The following is a 9375-nucleotide window of genomic DNA, read 5'->3' as shown; positions in this document are numbered from 1 at the left end:
TGATTTCGCTAAAAATAAATAAAAGTGGGGGGACACATATCTCTGCAGGTGATTGTGTCTTAAGTAAATAAATACAGTGAAGTGCTAGTTATAAAAGTAAAAATGAAACTGGTATTTTACTTAATATTTATTGTATGTCCCCTCGACATACCCAATCTAACATAGTGAGTGATGAGAAGAAACAAGATGAAACACCATTTTATTTCAGTTATTACCCCAAGCTCGACTTCATGGATGCAATTTTTTTTTTTTTTTTCTGTACAACACAGTACGGCAGGAAAACGTCAGTGTGTACTACCATTGTGGCGACCAGCAGAAAGTGGGTCTATTTGCACGTGCGTGCCTGCCTGGTGACATCACTCCCCCCTTCCCTAGGAAAAAAAATAAATAAATAAAAAGCTAGTTTGCAATCTTTTTTTTTTCTTTTACTTTTATTTATTGACAGGTAAGAGGAATTGTTATTTACTAACTACTTAATGAGAACGATTTTGATAGCTTGTGGATAAAAATAAAGAACTTAACACACCTAGCGCGATAACCCGACATAACCTATCCCGTAAACCCGTCAGTAGGCGCACTGAGCCGACGTAATCTTCCTTTATTACAGTCCAGCAAACGCCGCCTTGTGACTGTCAATCACTGCTTGTGCACTGGACGAGTGGACAAGAGCTTACCACCAGTCACCAGTGCCTCCTAAACGTTGAAGGTGTTCCCTTAATGACGTGATCGTGAGGTGAGAAGTGACTACAGCGAGGACGTGAAACTGTCTGGTCAAAAATTCAGTGGTGAATTTGTTTGAGGAATTGTGTTCATTGACACAGGTGGCAGGTGGTAGGTGGCAGATGGCATACCTGCCTCGCTGAAACAAGCTGTTCAAACTATCACTTCCTCATTTCAGTATTATGAGCATTGGCAATATTATTTACGCGTCATGCCTGTAGGCCTGCACGCTTCATAATTAGTGCAGGAAAATGTGGATATGTTGGTTTGGCTGGTTAAAGGATTATGTGTCTTGACATCTCAGTAATGTACAACTGGAAGTAATGTAGCTACGTGCCATGTCCTCAAAATGATGATAATAATAATAATAATAATAATATACATATATATATATATATATATATATATATATATATATATATATATATATATATATATATATATATATATATATATATATATGTGTGTGTGTGTGTGTGTATATATATATATATATATATATATATATATATATATATATATATATATATATATATATATATATATATATATATATATATATATGTGTGTGTGTGTAGATAGATAGATAGATAAATAGAGAGACAGACATATAAATGGATAGACCTACGTGGGCTACCTAGACTAAAGTTAACAATGCTTATATAGAACGATGTTCACCGAGAGTGGTTAGTTAGTTATAAGTGTCTTTATCGCAAACAAGGGAGGGAGGAGGAGGGTAAGAAGAAGGTGGTGAAGCGGAAAGCAGTGAGGCACAACGGTACAATTTCTTTTGTGGGCGTTGTGCGGGTAAGACGTGTGTGCACTTTAAGTGAGTATGACCACTGCCTCGTCACGATGAGTGTTTCATTGTGTGTTCGTCTGGTGTCATCCTTCTCGTGGCGCTGTTGTTGTTTTAGGTCGGGAAGGTATGTTAGACACCGTACAGTGGTGTTGATGTTGTGCGTGTGTGTAGTGAAGTACCCTTACCTGTTTCTCATGGACAGGAGTATTTGAAAGTATACATGGTGTGTTTATAGTGTATTTTTTAACATCGGTTTGCTATTTGATAACGGTTAATCCGTATTTGAAGTTGCCATTCCGTAATGAAATAACGCGTTAGTGTTTTATTAACCGAAAGTGCCTCGAACATGTTTGTTGAGCGCAGCACATACTCAACGTCGTGTCGGCGTGTCCACGACAGGGCTTTGGTGTGCATTGATAGCTAGGGTTCAAAGTGCTTTTAGTGGCTTTATTGTCTTTTACTGAATCTCTGGTTCTTCTCACTGAGAGGTGGCGCAGATATAGACAAAACGCTGTCACGAAAATTGGTATGAGTATGTGGAGGATTTTCCGTGGTTTTTCACTCTTTTCCTTTTAGCGTTTCTTATTGAGATTCAGAGGGTAGTTAGGTTTGTGGGATATTGTGTTGTGCGAATGAGTTGTTGGATGCCGTAACGTTTCGGACCCAGTTTCGTATGTGCTGTGAACCAGTGTACCATTAAATGTAAAGCATCAATTAAGTGTTAAGTGCTGAAACGGCACGGCACCCCACCCCACATTTGGGGTGCGTTTAAGTAGTGTTTCTGAATGTGAGTAAGATTTGTTGTGTAAATTTCAAAATTGCTGGTTATAGTAACTGTTTTAGGTGTTCAATTATCCATGTATGTCATTATCCGGTGTAGTAAGTGTATAGGAACAATAGATTACGTCTCGGTGTGTTGTGCACATGTAGGTACAGCATCACACGCTAGTTTGTCCTTAATATACACAGTTGCATTTAAACTGAGGCTAGTCACTCTGATGATTATACTGTGCAATTTGCCCCTATATCATAGAAAAGGTCTTTAAGATTTGGCATTATGAATTAATGACACAGCAGGTGAAGGGGGTTTGACTGATAACTTGTTGCAGCAGTGTATACAACAAGGGAATAGGTCGGGTCATGCCGGCCACCCCCCTAAGCATGGCAGCAAACGAGTCTCGGGTGTCGATCAGAGATGGGGCACGTCCCGCCACAAGTCTGGCTCCGGCGTTATATCAGCGCACCACCAACTTGGTAGAGCCACGTCTGTCACCCGAGCAAACTCCGCCATAGTGCCGCTCGAGTCCGACTTGTACCCGCCCAAGCGTCTGAGAAGCCCCGTCATCCTGTTGCTGCTGTTGCTCATGTGACCATGTGATAGCAGTCTATCTCCAGGCCGTCCACTTCAGAAGAGTCCGCTGACCGCGGAGGCGTGCGGTCCGGCACAGGTAGGTGGTGGGCCGTTTCATTGGAGGCGTAAATTATCAGGAATTGCTTGGTCTTGGGTGTTGAAGGTAATATAACAAGGGTAATAAAAGTAAAACTAAAGTTTGTAAACGGAATAGCATGAGGAATACCGGTCAAATTTTGAAGGGAAGTTTGGAGATAAATATTACAACAAATTAATGTTCGGTAGTGGTGCGTATTACAAATTTATGCTCTGTAGTGATGGGTGGATGGAATGCACTAAACATTCAACAGGGCGCTCACACCACACCACACCACACCTAGCCTACATTTGAGGACAAGATTGTTCACGATTAAAATGGAAAGCTAAAATCATGTCTGTTGCAGGTCCTGCCACTACTAAGGGAGAACCAAACCAGCGTATCCTAACAATCCCCAACGTGCGGCAGCAAACTGGTTCTTCTTGCATTGGAAGACGTTAACTGTCTTGTTGCACCTTCCACGGAGGAATTGGATCCTGCCTCGCACTATCTGTGCTGACAACGTGTTGCCATCCAGGGAGGGAGGACACAACTGTGCCTCGTTGCACCTTCCAAGGAGAAACTGGATCCTGCCTCGGCCTCGCACCAGCTCTAGCGTGACAACACGCGATGCCATCCAGGGAAGCGATGACACTGCCACGCTGTACCTTCCAAGGAGGAAATGACCCCTGCCACGTACAGCTGGTAACGTGGTGCCATCCAGGGAGGGAGGACAGACACTGCTCCGCTGCACATTCCCCAGAGGAATTGACCCTACCCTGACAAAACGCGGCTGTTACCACTCAGGGAAGGAGGTCAGACTGCCTCTGCACCTAACCTAACCAATACATGTTTCCAATCACTCGTGTAATTTTTCTTGCCATCTAATGTGAATGTACCCACACGTATATTATTCCATATTCTGTGATGTATGTACCCATGTAATATGTTTCTACTAATAATAAATCATGATTAAGAAAATTTATTGCTTTTGTTAATTGCCTTTTTTTTTTCTTTAACTTAATTTTTTTTTTTTACTTAATTTGATTTTTTACTTAATTTGATTAACCTAACTACTATCAAACCTAGCCTAACCTAACCTCGTACGAAATCTGACTTAGCCCTATTAGCCCAGCTTTCCAAACAAAAACAATCATCCTTTCACAAAAAAAACTTAATTAGCCCCAAACTCGCCTAAATGCCAAAAAAAAAAAAATAGCTGCAAAATCAGTAAGAGGCAAAAAATCCCTGCAGAGGCCAAAAAAACTATATACAAAATGCCTAAAAAAATTAAATAAAAAGAGCAAATAGCTACAAAAATTAGCAGAAAATGGCACCAAATCCATAAAAACGACAAAAAAGCCGAAAAAAACGGCCCAAAAAACCCTGCAAAAGAGCCCAAAAACTGTACTAAGTCATAAATACTCCGAAGAGTCTCCGGAGAAAGTGCAGACGTATATTTGGATTAAAAATACAATGAAGAGTCTCCTTACTTCCCTTTTATTCAATCAACACATTTCTGTTAACAAGGTCTCAAAACTCTACCAAAATTTTCAACTTATAAATTTTCACATAAAGAAAGAACACAAGACAAAGAACACAAGTGGTATTTTGAGAGCATATAAATTTTCACATAAAGTGGTATTTTGAGAGCATATAAATTTTCACATAAAGAACACAAGAGTGGTAGTTTGTGAGCATATAAATTTTCACATAAAGAACACAAGAGTGGTATTTTGAGAGCATTTTCATTGTACGAGTCTAGAAGGAACTATCAAGTCTGTAAGAGTAATTTTTACATTGGCATTATTCTTAAAGAGCATGCTGTTCCTTCCAACACTTAGAAACAGACCATCATTCTGGGGCCGCATTCTACACAGTTAGCCTCATGTCTCACTGAATGCCTGACCATCACTCCACTGTTGGTCAACTTTACATATGTATAGAAAGAAATACCACCTTGACATGATTTTCAATTTAAATTATATTAACATCATATTACTTCTTTAGGAACAGTTAGACTGTGTATCCAAACAAAAGAAACATGACAAACACAAGATTACACCCAACAGCCCGACACATGCAGGCCACACAGGGCAAGGTTTGTTTGAGTTTTGGGAAAACTGATCGTACTCCTCTTGGCAGTTACCTATAATGGTAAATTACTGCATCAAAAAAGGAAATTACTTAGTCATCATTACAAATATATATCATTAATTAATAACATAAACTATGATCACGTCATTAGCTATGATGGTTTGTAGAATACGGTCCCTGAAATCTTACACAAAACAGTAACAGCAAAGCTCTAGAAAGTTGAGAAACTTACTACTTATAGTCAGACTAAATATTCTCACTCAAAAATGTATATAAACCTTTTTTCCCTTAATGAAAGACATTGACATGAAGAAATGACTGGCACACACACACACACACACACACACACACACACACACACACACACACACACACACACACACACACACACACACACACACACACACACACACACATACACCTTGCAGTATTGACTGAACTTCCATCAGCAGGAAGTGCAATGGACAATGCTTCATGTCTGTACAATCTGGACTGTTAAGACTGACACAACTAGATCATGCTAATAAACAAAGACCTGAAAACAAATCTTATAATGCAAGATCTCTTATATCATTTTTAAATATTACAAATTTCATAAACCGTTGCTCCTTGTAGTTAAATATACGCTAACATGTACTGACGTGATCTGATGCATAAGCGTCAACACACATTTTGTGGTACAAGAAGATAGTATTAAAAAAATGAAAAGGCAAGCAAAGCCACAATATTTGCAACAATGTCACAATAACTACTACTTGACAGTTTCTTTGTCTTACTTGCAGTACAGCAAAGTGTGTGCCACTCCCTTCTTGAAACTCTGAGCATCTTCATGTGTTCAATAAAGTTTTGGGCAGGGATACAAAGAAGTGCTTACATCGACGCCATGCCACCAGTGCAGCACATCCTGTCAGGGGAACGCAAACCCTCACTGCATTCACCAACACCCAGGAACATGAGCAACTCAGCTATTCATCTCTCCTTATGCATACAAACACACACAAACTGCATTCACCAATGCCTAACAAATAAATACAAGTCAGCCACTCATCTCTCCTTCCTCCTCAGACAGCGATGCCTCACATAGATTGATCACATTCATCTTTGACAGGCACAAGTTCAGAGAAAAACTGAGAATCTGTACATCTTACAATTCAATCATTTCATCTTTTCTTGATTACAAAATTTCATGAACTGTTTCACACACACACACACACACACACACACACACACACACACACACACACACACACACGACCTAACCTGTGTAAGATGTGGTGCACTGCCTCCCTTGGTGGAAATTAACAAGGGAGAGTGGAGTGGTGTGGATACTATCAGGCTGGCTGCGGACACCACCCAGCTTGCCTAGCCATTCTCGATCCTTGCTCCCATGCTCTACCACAAATTCCATGACTGAAACTGGATGTCCCTGAGAGAGAGAGAGAGAGAGAGAGAGAGAGAGAGAGAGAGAGAGAGAGAGAGAGAGAGAGAGAGAGAGAGAGAGAGAGAGAGAGAGAGAGAGAGAGAGAGAGAGAGAGAGAGAGAGAGATTATGGAAAGAAATGTTACAGCTTATATTTTTCTTGAATCTTCTACTTTTGCTCATCTTTATAATGCTTTGGTGTCAAATGATAATAAAGAATTCAATTCAAATAAATTCAATCATATCAATAAGCTACAATATATTTTGAACTCCGGAGTCACTTTTAGAGTAGACAGACTATAGATGTGAAGTAGAGTGAGTGTATAGTACGTATAGTACATACATATGGGCCCCGAGTCGGTGTGATGCAGGGGCCCAGCCAAGGAATATACAGGGTGCCCCACTGCCCAGCTACTAGCCACTAGCCAGTCAGACCCTGACCTCTGCCCGTATTACACGCGTCCAAGCAACCGTGCGCCAAGCCATAATCTGACCTCGCCATCTTGAGACCAATATTTACTTTCTCTTTATAATGCCCAATAGTTGTGATGTGCCTTGCTGCCATAATACAAAAAGAAAGACAAAACGATATTTACATTGCACTTTTCCATACACTCATCTAACTCATCCAGAATTAGCTCAAAGTAGATATTTTGGTTCATACGAACATTCTTAGGCAAAAAACACTAATTTTCCAAGACCATAGTAAGAAAAACAATCCCACACCATCAAAGAATCTGTGTGCTGTGTAGCTAGCGTGGATCGTAGCGGTTACTACCCGGTCTGCGGCAATTTCTTGATTTGACTTGTTCTCCCTCACAAAGACACAAATAACTGAGATTTGGGCCTTACTAATTAATTTTCTAGGCCCCATAATAGGAAGTAACAGGGCAGAATGGTAAGCTCACGCATCCACAAAAAGGGTCCGTGAGGGGGGAATGAAAGAAAATTCAAATTCAAGCACACGAGCCACAGCGAACGTTGATTGGGGCTCACTTGATGTATATGACCATTTGCGCGGCCGAGACCAAAATAAGCCAACCGGATGGAAGACTTGTATATCTCTGGATCGTGCATTCATTATTAGAGCCGGAACTGTCACTCGAGTGTTGAAATGCTGTGTTCTACCACAAAGACTAATTTCTGAGCTGATGTCTTTTTCATACGAGTGTTATTCTCACTGACAATGAATCCTTAGCAAACTATCACTCGTCATGAAATATCCTAGAAAATATTCCACTACAACCAGTTATACAAGTCACTAAAATACAAGATGCTTATTAATAATTGGATATGCCATCCTGAAACGAATCACTGCCTCGAAACTTGGCGAACACAACTTGTTGCTCAGCTGCCACTAATAACCCAACCCATCATTAATTATCAACCTATCACTTGTTGGTCAGGACTGTCAATGGAGGGACGAGCAGTCAGTAGTGGCACTAACCTAACTATCAATTAGCATTCGTCACATGATACACTTCACGTTAATAAAAAAGAAAAGGAAAGGAGACAGAGATGAAGGTTAGCCAGTTAAGTTGGTAAGTAGTTAGTTACTCTCTCGAAGCAATGGCCATATAATTACGTCATTCTTCTCCAGCCTCAACATAAAAAAAAAAAAAAAAAAAAATAGGCTACAGCACTAATCCTGGTTTCCTTCCCTCAGTGATTTTTTAGTGCCACATCTACACACGCTAATGCACTGGATGATAGTAATAACATACGATACTCTACTTTGTCATGCTTTATCATTCATAAAAGACCAAACAACCATATTCTAGCCCATCACTGCTTTCTCCGTGCATATATAAATCCAAAAGCATACAACTAAGTAGACTGTATACTTAATCTGGCCCATCCCAACACAACTACGTGCTATTGATACACGTCGCTAACACACTACGCAGGTGCACAAAACACATTACTCCTTGTAAACCTCAATTCCACTTACTTCACTGGAGTCTGTGTACGCTCTGTTCTAGCACGTCGGAAAAATAACTTGCCTTCATCCTTCCAAGCAGTTGTCTCTGCTTGGCACTGTTGGTCTTTGCTTGATTCACGCCCTGGGAAGACGGGTGAGGGATGAACAGTCGGGAGTGTGGCGTGATAAACCTCTGCCCATTGATTGGCTGACGCACGGGGAAGCGAGGTAGGACATTGGTCGACTCGACACAGGGCGCTGGTTCACGCGAAGAACATCATTCTGATAATTATGATGGAGTTAGTATGAAGAGAACAACGGGACGAGGGTGGGAGTTCCAGGAAACCGGGAAACCAGCTACCGGGGTGAATGTACTAGACCTGAAGGACACTCATCACTTTCAAAGATGTCTATCACCAATGCCATCACGAAACACACCAAACCTTCTTTATTATCAACCACACACACACACACACACACACACTTAATTTGAACTATCCACACACACATATACACCAAACCACCACTACCTTGCAGGGCAACGGAAAAGCAGAGGAAAGGCTTGTCGTGTGAAGGCAGATTGTGGGCAGTAATCTTCCACATCCTGCAACCAGAACTGAACCGCTGTGAACCGTGATTCAAACTCAAGAATTGTTTTGCTTTGGTGAAAGAAATGAGGATTACTAAAAGGAAGAGAAGTATATATATATATATATATATATATATATATATATATATATATATATATATATATATATATATATATATATATATATATATATATATATATATATATATATATATATATATATATATATATATATATATATATATATATATATATATATATATATATATATATATATATATATATATATATATATATAACTATGTGGGTTACATACATAAACAGATAAATGTATAGATAGATATTAGATATAGTAAAGATTAAAATAACAATGAGGAGGATTAGAAAGGTGAAGTATTAG

At 39.7% G+C, this 9375-nt stretch overlaps 2 long non-coding RNA genes across 3 annotated transcripts; one reads left to right on the top strand and one right to left on the bottom strand.

The window, feature by feature from the left end:
- The first annotated feature begins 1438 nt into the window (after positions 1-1438).
- LOC123517917 lies at positions 1439-3934 on the top strand. Of its 2 annotated transcripts, none has more exons than XR_006678616.1 (3): positions 1439-1549; positions 2635-2970; positions 3317-3934. It is a non-coding gene; the product is annotated as an uncharacterized LOC123517917 (long non-coding RNA). The 2 variants fall into 2 exon arrangements; XR_006678617.1 differs by having other exon boundaries at positions 1515-1646.
- Positions 3935-4586: 652 nt separating this feature from the next.
- On the bottom strand, positions 4587-9024 carry LOC123517918. Its single transcript, XR_006678618.1, has 5 exons — positions 8917-9024; positions 8417-8668; positions 6307-6472; positions 5823-5950; positions 4587-5098 (listed from the first exon to the last, which is right to left on the bottom strand). It is a non-coding gene; the product is annotated as an uncharacterized LOC123517918 (long non-coding RNA).
- Positions 9025-9375: the final 351 nt, after the last annotated feature.

The sequence above is a fragment of the Portunus trituberculatus genome, chromosome 43 (genome assembly GCF_017591435.1).
Source record: "Portunus trituberculatus isolate SZX2019 chromosome 43, ASM1759143v1, whole genome shotgun sequence".
Taxonomy (NCBI): domain Eukaryota; kingdom Metazoa; phylum Arthropoda; class Malacostraca; order Decapoda; family Portunidae; genus Portunus; species Portunus trituberculatus.
The sequence above is the reverse complement of the archived record's forward strand: the minus strand, read 5'-3'. Positions and strand labels throughout refer to the sequence as shown.